Raw genomic sequence first — 17,550 nt, 5'->3', positions numbered from 1 at the left:
TTTAAGGGTAAGAATTTGGTTTTCCACTTCTTTACATGCCTCTACCTCCCAATTCCCAGTACAGTTCTCTTCACACAATAAGAACCAAATAAATGCCTGCTGGTTTAAAGAATTTTAGAACAATGATACATATGTTATATAGGACCTGCACCTAAAGGGATAATAATAATTCAGTACTTATCTGGGTTACATTTGATAATGAAATTGTTTTGGGGAACCATTGTAGTCATAACTAACTGTTTCATAACATTTCTTTGTGCTGTTCTCATTTTATAGTAAGCAATATTTGATGTATTACTCTATTCCTTTACATTGTCCCTTGTCCTAATCCGCTTCTGTCCACAGCTACTCCTGAGGTTAATCAATTTGAGAAAGGGGGGGGGGAGAAGCTTTCCCTTGGTTGGCTGCTATGGTTGTCAACATTAGTTTGAAGAGTATCTGTATTCTAATTAGAACTGAAGAGAAGTAAATAAGTTTAATCAGTGAATGATAGAGGAGTCCTTAAAGCCTGGGGGTAGGGGGAGTAAGGTGTTTATAGACAAAGGATCACTTCATCATGAAGGAATTTCCTGTTTTGTTACATGAAGCTTTTGAGGAGTAAATTAAAATAGATTATGCCAACAAAAATGTGAGGCTGATTAATACTATATTATCTGAGAAGAATTCTAGAATCCTCAGGGGACCTTGAGTTGTACGTTCCCTCTTGTGGTTTTGGTCCTAGAGTATATCTATCAAGAGCCCGTTAATCAGTTTTGATGTGAAGATGCACTTTTGCCCCCAAACTCCCATTGTAAGATAGATGAGTAGCTTGAGAAAAGTTAGGAACATGGGAGGTTGGAGCACCTAACGTGAAATGGTTGAGCACCTTCTCTTTATGGGGGTTTTTGGAGGGCCAAATTATTTTTAAAGTATTATGGGTTTTTTTACTTGTTTTGATGAAATGTTTATTAGAACCTTAACATTGAGAACAACTAAAATTGCTTGATAAGTGTTGGTATTTAAATTAACTTTAATGCATAAACTATCATATTGCAATCATTTCCTCAATTTACCATCAGGATTCCTTACCCTTTTGTTCTCATGTACTTTTTGTCATGTGAACTTAGTGTATATTTCATTTCCCTAGTTCTACTTTTTTTATTTCTATTATTTTCAGAATTCTTTGTATTCTTCATACTTGTTAGTTTAAGTTGCAGTCCTAATATTCCATTAATATACCATAATTTATTTACTCATTTCTTATTGTTGGATATTTAGTTTGCTCCCAGTTTTTTTGCAATTACTTATAATGCTCCTATGACAGTCTGAACAGATATCTCTTTTTTGTTTTTGTTTTTGATAACACTTTCAGGGTATTTTACCAACAATGGATTTATTGGGTCAAAGGGTGTATGATTATTTTTGTAACTTTTACCACTACTGCCAGATTCCTCTCCAAAAAAGATTCTACAAGTTTGCAATTCCACCAGCAATGAATGAATGGTACCTGTTTCTCCACAATCCCGCCGCAGTGAGTTTCATTGCTTTTACTTATTTTATGCTAGTTTGATGGGTGTGAGGTGGTACCTGGAAGTTGTTTTAAATTTGAATCGCCTGCTTATTAGTGAGTTTGAGCTTTTTTTTTAATAAGTAATTATTGACGATTTGTATTCCTCTTTGAAGATTACTTATATTCTCTGACCATTTATCTTTTTATAAGTGTAAATTACTACTGTGACTTAAACAATTCTTTATCTATTTTATAGGTCAAATTAATATCTGTCCATAGGCACTCATATATTTGAATTCTAATTATTTTTATTTAGAAAATTTTATTGTAACATGGTCCAGAAAGCCATCTTTCTTCCCCAAATTCCTTCAATTATTGATTAAAAAATTATTTCCCCCTGAATAATTGAGACATACTTCATTCCATTTTCTTCCTTTTTTTTTTTTTTTTGAATTCTTTCTATGATGAATGGATTCAATCCAGCTGGATTTGCTGGGGTATCTGGTATAAAATGTGATTTTGTTCTACTGTGTCATAAACTTCTTAAAGATACAATTCATGTTTTCAACATTGTGTCATACCTCTTAAAGTTAAAATTTTTCGTAACACATCATACAGAGAGAACAGGGTTTTGGTATTTGAAAAGTAGATGCTTAATTTCAGTAATAAAGATGGAGAGAAGAAGGGGAGGAACATGTGGAAAATAAGAGGAAGCTATTAAGCAGAGCATAAGAAGAAAAAGGAGATAGTAGCTAAAAGTAATGAAGAGGATGATGAAAAAGGATAAAAATTAACATGAGAGAAAAGTGAAAGAATAGGGAAAAAACAAATGAGCTTATTAATCTTTTTGCTATGGAGAAGGTTCTAGCTTCATCTTTACTGTCCACATGTGATTTAGTCCCCTTGGATCCTTCTGCGTGCTGTTTTCAGAGTCAGAGGATATTAGGAAAACATTACTCAGATAGCCATTCATATTGCTTGCCTAATACAGTGGAGCAAGAAGGAGAGATCAGGCAATCAATTAACAGGTATTTATTGTAGGACTACGTTATGTTCCAGTACTACGTTAACCAACATGAGGGTTTTAGAAAAAGTATAAGATGTTGTTTTTAAGCTCCTTGCAATCCAGTAGGGGTAAACTATGTTCCATAATTACTTGTTAATTGGTGTTTAGTATAGGTTCATAACTTTTGGGTTATTCTATATATCACAGCTGATTGGCTTCCAAGTGTGGGTATTTCTTTATTTTTAAAATCTATTTCATTTTTCTTCACATGCAATTATAAATATTGTGTACAACTTGCTTTTCCTTTTAAACATATAAGAAAGGTATCATGTAGCATTCTTTTTTCCCCTTCCCTCTTCCCCTACCTTAGAAATGGCTACTATTAGAAACAAATAGGTGTGTGTGTGTGTGTGTGTGTGTGTGTGTGTGTGTGTGTAACCCTACTATACATTCCTCTATTTATCAATTCTCCCTCTAGATGCAGATAGCATCTTCCTTCATAGGTCCATTGTAGTTAATTTGGGTAGTTATTTCAAAACTTATAATCAACAGAATTCACATTTTTCTTTACATTTCATTTCTTTCACAAATCTTGAGGTTTAATATTATGAGTTCAAGGCCAGGCAAGTATATAACTCTAAAGTAGATAAATTTGTTCTTAGGTATACTTTGTTCTTTTTAAAAAATTATTATTCCCAATCTTAATAGTATTTTCCCAGTTATATGTAAAGCTAGTTTTCAACATTTGTTTTGTGAGATTTGAGTTCCAAATTTTTCTCCCTCCCTTCCCTCTCCTGTCCCCAAGACAGAAAGCAATCTGATGTAGGTTATATATGTACAATCACATTAAACATATTTCTGCATCAGTCATGAAATATGAAAGAAGAATCAGAACAAAAGGGAAAAACCTCAGAAAAGGAAAAAAAACAAAAAGTCGAAATAGTATGGTTCAGCCTGCATTCGGATTAGCATTTTCCATCATGAGTCCTTTGGAATTGTCTTGAATCAATTGTATTGCTGAGAAGAGCCAAGTCTATCATGGTTGATCATCTCACAATGTTGCTGTTACCATGTACAATGTTCTCCTGGTTCTACTCAATTCACTCAGCATTATTCCATTAAGTCTTTCCAGGTTTTTCTGAAATCCTTCTGCTTATCATTTCTTATATCACAATGGTTTTTCCTATTACATTTATTACTTGTTCTCTTAATTCATTAGTCTATTCACTTACTCATCCAGTATTTATTTACTGTAAACTATGTGTGAGGAACCACAGGGTTCCAGAAGGGATATGACGATGCATGTCTGAAGATAGCCATTTGGGGAAACATCTAAAGCCCTCCCTTTCTCAACTGTGAACCTGATGTGGGCTGGAATTAGGGGTCAAATTGATCATGAGTCTTCCCAAAAGAATTACAAGACTCAGTGACTCAGTTTCCCAAGTTTTATTGCAATGCTGTGAGTGATCACAGGGAGAGAACCAGAATAGTGAAAGACAGTTATATTTATAGTATGGATAAATTGATTATCAGTCTCATTATAATATTCTCCACCTTGGGGAGGTACAGGGGAGGGCTTATCCTAATTTGGAGTTCTTGGGGTTCTAAACCAACCCCCGAGGTGGGTACCTTTTTCAGTGGAGGTGTGTTTTGGGGGTTTACATGGCATAAGGTGAATCTGAGGACAAATTTGGCCTTTTTTGCGCATGTCTCTTTTTGGTTCCCATGACTAGTTTCAAAACATAATCATTTTTCTTTTATTTCCAGTCTGAATTTCTATAGGCTGTCAATTCCTCTATTGTCTTCAGGTCTCCATGGCCTAGGTCCCTCTGTTCCCGTTATGGGTACTGATTTATGTGGGTACAAGAACTTAGCATAAGTTATCCATTAACTGGGGTGTGACTCCCTTTTAGAGCTAATATCTGAATTAGAGCTTGGGTCTTAGGTTTTTCTATTAGCCCCTTTTTGCCTCCTACATCAAACCTATCATTTAACTGTCCCTTTATCTTTTGTTTCTTTGAAGAAGGTTTTAAAGCAAGGTTTAATAACGTGTGTGTGTGTGTGTGTGTGTGTTTGTGTGTGTGTGTGTTTGTGAATTAATTACTTATATATATAAAAACTTATTCTTGCCAACAAGGAACAATTCCTTAATACAGTTTCCACTTTTATTTTTTGCTAGTATTGCATTTCACCTCTGATCATTTGATATTGCCTAAAATGAAGACCTATACTCTATAAATACTACCATCTTAACCCCCTCTTTAATTTGTCAGTCAGAGTTCTCATCCTACTGTGATATGATTTAAGATATACTCTAAAAGGCATTGAATCTAGAAATGGAGTCAAGCTGTAACCCAAAGGAATATATTTCTTTTTTTTTGTAAGGCAATTGGGGTTAAGTGACTTGTCCAGGATCACACAGCTAATAAGTGTTAAGTGTCTGAGGTCGGATTTGAATTCAGGTACTCCTGAATCCAGGGCCAGTGCTCTATCCACTGTGCCACCTAGCTGCCCCAGGAGTATATTTCTAATGACCCAATTTCAGGCATTGTGGGTAGGCCAGTGAAAGAAACATTCTGGTGGGAATCAACCCTAGAAATCCTCTAATCTTTTGGTGTGGGGGGGGGGGGCAATGGGGGCTAAGTGACCTTGCCCAAGGTCATACAGCTAGTAAGTAGTGTCCTAAGGTGTCTGAGGCCAGATTTGAACTCAGGTCCTCCTGAATCCAAGGCCGGTGCTTTATCCACTATGCCACCTAGCTGCCCCCAATCCTCTAATCTTAACAACTAGGGAGGGGGCTGCTTATTCCTGCCTACGTGTAATAAATGGTCCTGAACTTGTTCTAAATTAATTATTAGGAGAATTTCTTACACATAATAGCTACTATTACAGAATTAAAATTTTTAGAGTTGCCCTGAGACATTAAGAGGTAAACTGATTTGCATAGGGGTCACACAGTGTGCACATTGTTGTGTATATATGTGTGCATGCATGCATGCATATAAGGTTTTATGGTTGTTGGGGGAAGGGGGTGGTAGGGAATGGAGAAACTGATCTTGGCCCTTTTTTACCTCAAGACGGTCTGATACAGCAGATGCCTCTCGGTATATATAGGTTTTAGTGCTACATTGTTATACAAACTGTGTGATATTCTGGGCTACTGTGTAGCAGTGTGCATATCTATAGCTAATTATTATCTGTCACATTTAAGCTAAGCTAATAAATGATAAAGTCACAAAGTAACTTATTGGGTTTTATTAATGCTTTATCAGATATCTTAGAAACCATCATCCTTTTCATGGCACAGAGCTAATCTGGTGAAAAGGCACATTTTAGCTCCTTCTCGAAGGGAATATTCAATCCTCTGGGTGGGATTTCTTGGAATCATGTTGAATGGTATAAACTAAAAGAAACTAAGATTATTGAAGCTAAACTAGGAAATCTGGTCACATTATTAAAATGCCTTGGCTTCTGCCCCTGACCTTTTCTCCTCTCTCCTTTCCCCAGTGATTCACAGTATGATATTGATATTCACATCATAACCATGTCAAGATCACTAGCTTTGGAGTCAGAGGACCTAGGCTTAATTTCCACATTTGCTGCTTTGCAATTGTATGACCTTGAGAAGTCACAATCTCTTCTGGGCCTCAGTATCATCAGATGTAAATTGAGAGAAGTGGAGTAGATTTAATCAATGAAAGTACCTTGCTTTTCACATTAAGCATCTATTTATTTGTTGGTCACGGTGCTAAGCATTCCCTCCCCCTCAAGGAGCTTACATTCAAAAGGGTAGCAACAACATGTGTGTGTGTGGGGGAGATTGTACAAATTTTTTTTTAAAGGTATTTTAGAAGGGAGGTCACTAGCAGTTTAGGGATGAGGAAAGGCTTCTTATAGAAGCATTTGGTCTGAGTTTTGAAGGCAACCATACAGTCCAAGAAGCAGAGTTGAAGTATTCAGGCATGGATGACAGCCAGTGCAAAAGCACAGGGACATATTATCACATGTAAGGGACAACAATAAAGCCAGGATGGCAGGATTGTAGAGTACATGGAAGGAAGGAATGCATAAGAATACTGGAAAAGTAGGAAGCCGATAATCCTCAAGGATGGCTTTTTCCAACTCTAAAGTCTTTGGAATCTAATATGATCATTAGCTGATTGGTATTTTAGACACTATCAATCCAGCCTCTTCATTTGGCAGCTGATGAAACTGAAACTTGGAGAAGCTGAGTGACACTCATGGACATACAGCTAGTAAGTGTCAGAGCCAAGGTCTTCTGGCTCTAAGTCCACATTCTCGCTACTATACCACATTTCATCCAGTATGTTACAACAACTGTGGCAATGAAAGCTAGGGAACCTGCTTTATAAAAGCAAAAATAATTATTTCAAAATAGAAAAATAAGTGACCAATACAGCATTTAGGGAAATCATGGAGATTTGTTGGCAATATTTAATACTATGCAAGTTTGTCAAAGATTGTTTATGCATTGCATAATGAGATGAATTTTAATGAAGCTATTTTTGAAGCTTATTCAGTAAGCTAGAACTTGGTAGCTCTTGAACTCTAATGTCACCTGCATACCATGAGGATATCAAGTACATATTGGGAGGATAGTAAAATAGAATGTTTGGTTTTGGGTTTTTTAAAACTTGACCTGAGATTTCATTTCGATATGTCCTCTCTGTCTCCCCCTTCCCTCTTCCTCCCCTCCTCTTTTTTCTTTTTTCTTTCTTTCCTTCCCCTCACCAATGTGGACTGGCACCTTCTCTGCAATTATAGTCATAGAGAGTTTTCCAGGTCACCAAGGGGTAGGCTTTTTGTCCAGGACAAGACTTGAACCCAGGTCATCCAGACAGATGTCAGCTCTGTACCCATTCTTCTCATGCTAACTCTCACCTTGGTAATAGTATGATTATAGCAAAAATTCAGCAAACATTAATCACTGTATGCAGTAAACTATGCTAGGTACTAGAAATGCAATGACCTTTTTTTGTCAAGGACTTCATATTCTATGGCAGAATGGTGGGATACATCATGTAGAAAAGTACAAAATAATGTCACACAGATGAGCAAGATAATAAATGGAGAAAACAGGGAAGACCTTTGTGTAGCTGGGTTGTGCTGAAGGCTTTGACTTCCTTTTGTGTAAGTATACTGACATCAATCAGTTCAGCAGCATTTGTTATACATTATCATGTTCTACTCAATGTGAGAGAATGTGATATACTGGATATAGAGTGATCTAGGAGTCAGAAAGACCTGGGTTCAAGTTCCATCTGACACATACTGGCTTAGTGATTCTGGGCAAGTCATTCCTGTTCTCTTGAAACTCTAAGGCATCTAACTCTAAGCTGCAGAACACCTGCTGATATGAATTAACAGGGAGTTTCTCAGTGCTGATTTCCTACACTATAAGTGCCATGTGCTGTACCATACCCTGGAGATACATATTGATTGTTTCTGATCTTGTTTATCTAGTCTGTTTCATTCATCTACTTCTGTTTTTTTTTTTTAATCAGCACCAATTTTTTAATGATTATTCTATAATTTGAGGTCTAAAAATGTTATTTGCCCTTTATTTGAGATTTATACCTAAGTTTTTAGACCTTTTCTCCAATGATTTTCTGGTTGTTTTTATTGAATGCTAATAAGTATCTCCTTTGTAGTTTTGATGGGTAATAGCTCTAATCAGTTGTCATAGCCCAGCCATGACAGTGAATATCCCTTCAATTATTTACATCATTCTTCATTTTTAAAAGTGTGTTTTGTAATTTTTACTCAGTAAGTCTTGAGTATATGCTTGGTAGTTGGACTAGCAGATATCTTAGGCATTTTGTAGATATTTTAAATATGATTTCCCTTTCTTTATGATTGACATTTAGGATGCTAATGATTTTTGTTGATTTATTTTGTATCCTGCTCCTTTTATTGAAATATGGCTCAGTTTCTTTGCTTATTCTTTGGGAGTTTTCTGAGTAAACTTTCATGTTGTGTTCAAATAGAGGTAATCTTGTCTCCTCTTTACCAATGTTTATGCCTTTAATTTTTGTTTTTATTGCTATTGCTGGCATTTCTAAGAACTGGAGAAATGAGAAGGGGAGAAGCTTTATTCTTCTGGTTATTGGAAAAACTTCTAATTTCCCCATTGCAAGTAGTGTAGGCTTTGTGGTGTGTGTGGTGTGTGTGTGTGTGTGTGTACGTACTCACACATACAGATATAAATGATTATGTTAAATTATGGCCCTAATGTGTGTATGATTGTTAGGGTTTTTAGCATAAATGAGAGTTGTATTTTTCCTATAATTATCAGTATAATCATATGGGCCTAGTTGTTTTTGTTATTACTATGAATCGTTTTCCTGAGTTGAGCCATCATTGTATCCATAGTATAGCCCCAATTAATCATAGTCAATAATTTATGTCTATAGTATGTATGTATGTGGTATATTATTTTGTATACGTGTATGTGTGTGTGTATGTGTATAGATATATATATATAGTATATATATATATTATATATATATATATGGCTACAGTATTTTTGCTAGGATTTTTATTCAAATTTTTTGCATCACCACCTACTTTATCCCTCCCTGTTCCTTTTTATGAGTAGTTTGCTTTCTTCTTAATTTATGAGATTAATTTGAATAATTTTGAGTAGTGTTTTCTTCTTAATTTTTCAGAATAATTTATGTAGCTTAGGTATTTATTGTTCTTTGATCACTTGATAGAATTCACCTATAAATCCTTCTAAGCTGACAATTTTTCTTAGCCTCTTTATTTATGACTTGCTCAAATTTATTTCTGAGGTTGCTTATGATATATATTCTATGTTCTGTTAATTTCAGTGTTTTATAATTTTGTAGGTAATAATTCATTTTCCTTTATATAATCAGCTTTGTTAGCATATAATTCTTCTGAGATTATGATAATTATTATATTCCATATCTACCATGATGCCATTTTATTCATCTTTTAATTTTGTTAATTTAATTTTCCTCCTCTTGATTCAGAGTAGTTACTGGTCTATTGATGTTTCATATTAGTCTTTTCAGAGACCCAGCTTTTAATTTCCTTAGTAATTTTTTGCCCTCTTCTTTTGGTTCAGTCCTGTGTTGTTTTTTGTTTATTAGTGCTTTCTTTTTATTTTGTTATTCTATGGTTTCAGATATATTCCCTCTGAGGAAATGCTTTAGCAGCATCCCCAAAACTTTCACTGTTTTTTCATCATTATTTTTGCAGTTATTAATTTGTTTCTTCTTGGATTTGTGTCTTGGATCATTTGTTACACAGGTTGTCATTAAGTATTTGTTTAGGTCTTCATTCTTTTGCTTCGGTTCATCTCTGTCAAAAATTATTTATCTTACTCATGTAAAAGATGTGTTTAGTATTTCTTCTTTTTTTGCATTGATTTTGTGGCTCTGTATCCTGTCACATGATCTGTTTTTTCATAAATGTATTATATGGTACTGAGAAATAAGTATATTCTTTAATGTTGTTTTATAGAAAATGCCATAAATCTTTCACATCTAACTTCTATTCTGGGCTCTAATTGTCTGTTTTGTTTAACTTTTTTGGATTATCCACTTTTGAGAGAGGAACACTAAAGTCACCTACATTTGGCTTTTATAGTTCCATGATTCTTCCTTTATAATTTACATGTAATACCATTTGTTGTATATGTCTTTAGTATTGATATTGAGTATCATTGTCTGTGGTTCCTTTAAGTTTTAATGGAATTTCTCTGTCTTATTGTGAATTTTTATTTTGGTTCACTAATAAAGGGATTGCAAGTCCTGCTTTTTGAAATCACCTCATGCACAGTAAATTTCATTCCTACCCTTCATTTTCATTTGCATCTTTATTTTTCCATCGCAGCATCAGATTTAGAGCTAGAGCAAACTAGAGGTCAATCCCTTTTCTTGCAGACGAGGAATCTGAAGCCCATGGGATTTTCCTAAGGTCACCCAGGTATTTAGTGTCATGGTTTCTTATAAGCAGAAAATTGTTCAGTTTTATCTTTTTTATCCATTTTGTCAGTTTTTTTATTGGATGTTTAGTCTATTCAAAATTACATTGATGGTTATTAACTTGTATCTTCCTCTTTCTGTTATGGTTTTTAATCCCTTGTCCTCTTTTAAATCAGAACCTTGTCCCTGCTATTAATTTGCTTTAAAATACTTTTATTTAAGAATTGATCCCCACTACTTAGTCCACAGGCACTTCCTTACTGTCCTTTTTTTACCTGCTCAATGTTTAAGTTCCTTGAATTTATTAACATTTTAAATGTATCTTTTATTTATCTGCCTTTGATTTCTCTTGGTGCAGAACATTGCCACTACCCTCTCATTTTGTGTTACATTCCCACAGTTTATTTTGTTTTATTCATCCACAAGCATTTATTATTATGCACCTACTGTTGTGTCTAACTCTATCCTTATGGAGCTTATTTCTCTTGGATTAAGAAGAAGGGAGCAGAGGGGCAGGAACATTATGTACATAGAAAATAAAATACAAAGCAGTTTTCATAGAGCACTAGCAGCTGGTGAGGATTGGACAGATTCCTGTAGGAGTTAGGCTGCACTTAACTGAGTTTTGAAGGGAGCAAGAGATTCTGTGAAGCAGAGGTAAAGAGGGAGGACATTCTCGAGTAGGAGAACAGCCTCTGCCAAGGACAGTGATAGGAAATAAGATGTTCCTATAGAGGAGTCATCAGGTAATTTGTACTAGAAGATAGAGCATCGTATGAAGAGAGTAACATACAATATACCTTGGTGATATAAGGTAAAGCCAGATTGTGAAGGGTCTATTTCTCTCTTCTTCTTATCTACTCCAGATTTGTTCTCCAGTTCATTAGCTAGACCCTTATTTATAACTTTTTTATTTTCTTTATATCTCTCGATGAGAGTAGAACTTTGAGGATAGCAAATTGGAACACCCTTCTGTATTCATTGGTACAATGTTAAATATGTAGCTCTAACCCCATTTTCCCTTTTTTCTTCTGTGTTTCATTAAGGAAATAGGCAATATCAAATGGAAGCATTGTTGTATGGTAGGTATCACCATGTGTCCCACACACCTTACCATGATTATTCATTACCCCGGGGATCAAATTATCTGCCCTCTAATTTTATGTACTCCCTTCTTCCCTAGATGCTTTATGCTCTTGAGGACTCATACATCATGTTTAAAGAGGTTCATCCATGTCACTTTGCCTCCTCAGTAAATTCCCAGGAGCTCCCTATATAAATACAATATTCTCTGTTTAGCTTTTAAAGCCATTTATAAGCTAGCCTTGTCCTACCTTTCCAGTCTTCTTATTCCCCACCACATACTCCTCCATTCAGTGGCAGTGACCTTGCTTGCTCAATGAACAAGACATTCCATCTCTCAGCTCCAGGCTAGCTGTCTCCCATCCTCCCTTCTCAACTTCACCTACTGACTTCCCTGCTTTCCTTTAAGACCCCACCAAAATCCCATCTTTTACTAGAAACCTTTCCCAACCCCTCTTAATTCTAGTGCCTTCCCTCTGTTAATTATTTCCCAATTATACTATATATAACCTGCTTTTGTATATATTTCTTTGCTGTTGTTTCCCATTATATTAGATGGTAAGTAAGGTCCTTGAGAACAGGGACTGTCATTTACCTCTTGCTGTATCCCTAGCACTTATCACAGTGCTTGGCGCATAGTAGGTACTTAATAAATTGATTGATTGATTCCTTTTTCTGGGGTAGGATGCAATTCTTGGAGGGTACTCCCTTTTTTCAGAGAAAGTGGTTTCCTAGTGTACAAATATTCCCTAGACAAAACTCATTAACAGGCCCCATTTCCTTAACAGACATAAACCTCTGTCTTCCCCAGTATTATTTGTAGATAACCTTTCTTTTCTTCTTCAAGGATTAGATCAACCTTCTATTCACCTTATGCAGTACTCCAGTGTTTTATCTTGTTCACCCACAGCTATCACTCTTTTTGAAAATTACTATCCTTTTTCTGATCACCTGTGGACTGGTTGGAAGTCTATCTCCAACATTGCTCTTTCTCATACCTCCTTCTCCGTATTTGTGAAATTTCCTGCTGTGTTACTCCTCCTACAAAATACACTAATTTTCTTATAGAGGGGTATGGGATTTAGTACAAGGAGTACTAAATCAGTTCTTCCTCCTTCCTTTTGATTGTTTAAATTCCTCTTAAATCTGTAGGATATCAGGTTCCTTTTCCCACCAGTTATCTTTATGTATGTTCTTTCCTTCCTCCTAGTTCAGCTTCTCTCTTTTTAAAGTCTTTAAACACAGGAGAACTATTTATACTACTTAGTTTTTTCTTGATAATTGCTTATTGTTATCTTTCTTATGGTAAGTCAAAATATTTTTCTCACCTCTGAGTTTTTTCATAGGACTGCCTCAGATCCCTCTTTTGTTGAAGGGTCTATCTACTATTTTCATTGATAATTAGATTCAACTTTTAGCTTTTTTTCCCATTCTATTATTTATTTTTATTCATTTTTTTATTTGGTTTTTTGCAGGGCAATGGAGGTTTAAGTGACTTGCTCAGCACAGCTAATAAGTGTCAGGTATCTGAGGCTGGCTTTGAATTCAGGTCCTCCTGAATCCAGGGCTGGTGTTTTATCCACGGCACCACGTAGCTGCCTCCTTTCCCATTCTATCTTTAAGTTTTTTTGTGGTTTGAGTCTCTAATTGTCTTTCCTCTTAGTAGTGAACTTCTCTTAGAGATTCCATGTGACAGCCCTCATTTCCCTCTGGGCTTTAGGCTTCAAAACCAAGCTTCTGGGGGTGGCTAGGTGGTGCAGTGGATAAAACACCGGCCCTGGATTCAGGAGTACCTGAGTTCAAATCCAGCCTCAGACACTTGACACTTACTAGCTGTGTGACCCTGGGCAAGTCACTTAACCCCCATTGCCCTGCACACAAAAAAACAAAAAAAAAAACCCCAAGCTTCTGCCACTGTCCCATCCTAGATCTTCCCTTGGTCTAAGACCCTGGAAAACCGGACTTTCCTTTAGGCCTACTCACCTTGAATAGCACTCTTAAGGCCCATCCCCTTCTCCCAATGGTGAGTTGTTCTTGGAAGGGCCCAGGTAGGCTTTCTTCCCCTACTCCCAACACTCTGATCTTCAGATCTCTTTTATGTATGTCTTCCCCATTAGAATGTGAGCTCCTTGAGTGCAAGGGTTCTCTTTTTGTTTGTTTCCCCAGTGCTTATCACAGTGCCTTGTACTAATTAGTGCTTTCTAATACTTGTTTCCTTCCTTCCTCCTGCCTTACTTCATAGCTAAAGATCTTTCTTTTGGCTGTTTGCAAAATCTGTTTATGTTATAGAAATTGTGAGATTTAATACAGTAGTTCTTTGGATTCTTAAGCATGGGATTTTTCCTAAATGGTAATCTGTGGGTTAATCAATCAGTGTTTTAGTTTGTCTCTATTCATAAGTTCTGGGCATTTTTCTGAAATTAATTCCAATCTGTAGACATTCAAGTTTGGGGTTTTATCATGTTCTTCTAGTAAACCTACGATCATGGAAATCTGAAATCTTTGTACATCCTGTCATCAAATGGCTTTTGCTTGAAGAGAATTCACTTTTTCTTTTAAAGTTGTTGCCTTTTGCATCTCCTGCCAAATTATTTCCTTCTATTTTTATTTTTTCTTTTGTTCCAGATATCATTGCTCTTCATAGTGCTTTCTGATTTTTCTAACCTTTTTGACTTCTTTATTTCTGCATTGAGAGCTATGATTTAAAATGCTTTTCCTTTTCTGAAGTTCTGTTGTTTATGATCTCTGCAGAATCTATGGAGCTTTATTTTCATTTTGGGTTCATTTTCCTTTATAGCATAATAGTTGTTTGTTATGTTCTAGCCTCTCTTAGATTTTTTTTATTCATTCTTCTCTTATCTCTTGGTTTTCTGATGTTGTAATCTTTTTCATATCTCTAGTAACTTGACTCTGATTTCCCTCTTCATTCTTGCATAGACTCCCAAAGCTAAGCATCCTTAGTCTCCATAGTTGGGGAACCCCTTGGGGTTTCTGATTGCCTTTCCCTCATTCACAAAAGTTATTTCCCCTCTAGCCACCTTTGCAACGCCCCATCTTTTTGTCCCAAACCCAAGGCTTCTCTTCCTTACCTTCCATGGCTGAGCACAATCAGTGTTTTCCATTTCTTTCTGAGGAGTTTGGAGTAGAGAGAGGGGGCCAATGCTAACTAAAGTAAGCAGAACTAGGAAAACAATATACAGTGAGCACACTAATGTAATTCATGAGAACAATAAAACAAAACCCAATGCTGTGTAATTATAATGAGCTAATGTGGCTCCAAAGAAGAGAAGAGGAGATAGAACTCCCTCCTTAATGAAGGGGTAGGGCCAGTGATGCAGAATGAGGGGTATACTTGTAGATGGCATGGTAGGTTCTTTTGAATCTGTTTTTCTTTTTTCATTCTTTTGGTTACATAGGAAGGTTGAAAGGAAGTGTTAGGTTATATTTGGAAGTGCATCACTTATACTTTTTTTTAAAAAATGATAGTATGTTTGATTAATGAGTAAAGTCTTCCTTTGTCCTCTGATGGTAGGAAAAAAACTAAAAATGTAATGTGGCCAACTATTTAAACTTAATATTTTCTGAACAGTCACCTGTTTTGCCAGTGTAAAACATGTTAATTATAAGTAAAGCAATAGCAACAGAACTGGATCTTGGAAAGTTATTGATAATTGCCTTATTTCAAATCTGCTTTTTAAAAAAATTTTTCCTTCTAAAAATGACTTCTGAGTTTTCCATTAGGGTTACCTGCAATTGTATAATGTCTAGAAAACATTCCCAATGTCTTGGAATATCTCTATGGCTTGAAAGGGAAGATATTTTGTGGAGTAATATAGACCATACTACTAGTATGGGAATAATACTAAGGAAACTTCTTTTCTAAGTTAGAGGTCAAACTTCTTATCTGCCTTTACCACATAGGCATTTTCATTTTAAGATCTCAAATTAAAATTAACCATGTGCCAAACAGAAAACCTATAGAGGAAGAAAGTGAGAGGAAAAGTATCTTGTCTTGTAACACAAATATGACTCTGGAATATTAATACTTTCATTCATTCAGTTTGTGAATTAATTGACATGGACAAGCAAAAGGGCATTCAGAGGGAACAGTAGAAGGAATACTAAATACAGTGAGAATTGGATTATAATCCTCTAAACTGGTTCTTGGATATCCTCAGTTTAAAGAATTTAAACTGCATACATTTCAATCAAAGATAGCCAACTTTTTATAGGACCCAGTAAACAAAAAGAATCATGCAAAGGGTTTTTCTTACTTCCTGGGGCCCCCCTCTTGTGACACTTCTGCTGATATTTTGTCTTGCAAATGTCACAGTGCCTCAGAGGCTCTATCCTTTAGCAGGGCTGTATCTTGGAGCAGATAATCAAGATGTTCTAGAGGCTCTTAACTACATTCTTATCCCCCCAGAGGTATATATAATTCATGCTCTTCTTACTAGAGAAGAGGGCCCTTTCAGGTTCCAGAAGCTGAAAACAAAACACATCAGGCTAGCCAGGCCAGGACAACTCTTTCTCCACAAGAAATATTTTTTTGGTGAGGCAATTGGGGTTGTGACTTGCCCAGGGTCACACAGCTAGTAAGTGTTGTGTCTGAAGCCAGATTTGAACCAGGTCCTCTGACTCCAGGGCCAGTGCTCTATCCACTGCACCACCTAGCTGCCCCAGGACAGCTCTTTCTCAATGCCATTCTGTTATCTCTGATCCAGTCCCCTGCCTCAATCCCAACTCTGCCACCATCAGTTATGTGGCTTTGGAGAATTGAATCACCTTTTGGGTCTCAGTACTCTTTGTAAAATGAGGATTGTATATCTTTCACGTCATTTCTAGTTCTGACATTCAGTGATTCAAAAGAACAAAGGAAGAATATTCCTTGGAGGGTAATGATATTAGGTGATTCAGCCGGAAAGTGAAAATTGCCTTGCAAATGCTGAATAATTATCATGGTTTCTCCTTTGGTGGCAGAAATGAAGGGAAAACTTAATTTAGATTGGTAGTATCACAAATCTTTAATATTGGCAACAAATTTTATGCTTTATAGGGAATGTGGTCCCTTTCAGTACCTGGAGAGAGCATAACCATAAGAAGGAAACCCTAGCTTCTATAATTTCAAAGCATAGGATGCCCAACAAACTACACTGTCTCCAGGATATGAGAACATAACATTACTTCCTATTTACAAATATTGAATCCCAATATTTTTCCAAAAGCCTAAGGGAACCTACTGTTGTCCCACAGTTCTGGGTAGAATTGGGATTTCCCTGCCCCAGTCTGAGTTGGCAATTATCGGTTACAGTTATTGGTTAAATACTTACTATATACTTAGCACTACATTAAGCGTCTTAGGGTGTTGCAAAAAGTAGTAAATGGGGGCAGTTAGGTGGTGCAGTGGATAGAGTGCTGACCCTGCATTCAGGAGGACCTGAGTTCAAATCCGGCCTCAGACACTTAACACTTACTAGCTGTGTGACCCTAGGCAAGTCACTTAACCCCAATTGCCAAAAAAAAAAGACAAAAGTAGTAAATGGCATGGTCCCTTTCCTCAAGCAGTTAAAATTTAGCTGAGCAGACAAACATGCACCAGGTTGAAGAAATCAGGATTTGGTTAAGGAGGATAGATGATTTCTGTTTTCAGAAAGCATCTACTTCACTTTTATTTAACAAATGGTTGTTATATTAGCATTTTATTAAAGGTCCACCTTGAAAGTACTATGTTGAGACTTGTTATTATACTTATTTTATTTTGTATTGGGGTTGGGTATTACTATTTGGAAAATGTAATGGGGGGATGAATAGAAAATGTAATGCATTTTTTTATTGAGGTCTTAAAAAGACGTATCTCTGATTTTTGTATTATATTTTTTGTATTATATTTGACAGTCCATTTTAGTTTAAGTAGAACTAGAACATTTTCACCATGTTTATGTACATCATAAACTTCAGTTGCTTAAAATGAATTTTTAAATCATCTGTTAAGTACT

General features: G+C 35.9%; 1 protein-coding gene across 1 annotated transcript in view; it reads left to right on the top strand.

Annotated features, from left to right (window-relative positions):
- The window catches only part of ABHD17C (abhydrolase domain containing 17C, depalmitoylase), a 73,527-nt gene that overhangs the window by 50,192 nt on the left and 5,785 nt on the right, over positions 1-17,550 (top strand). The gene's annotated exons all lie outside the window — the stretch shown is intronic.

Source organism: Dromiciops gliroides, chromosome 2 (genome assembly GCF_019393635.1).
Source record: "Dromiciops gliroides isolate mDroGli1 chromosome 2, mDroGli1.pri, whole genome shotgun sequence".
NCBI classification, from domain to species: domain Eukaryota; kingdom Metazoa; phylum Chordata; class Mammalia; order Microbiotheria; family Microbiotheriidae; genus Dromiciops; species Dromiciops gliroides.
This window is presented reverse-complemented; position numbering and strand designations above follow the sequence as displayed.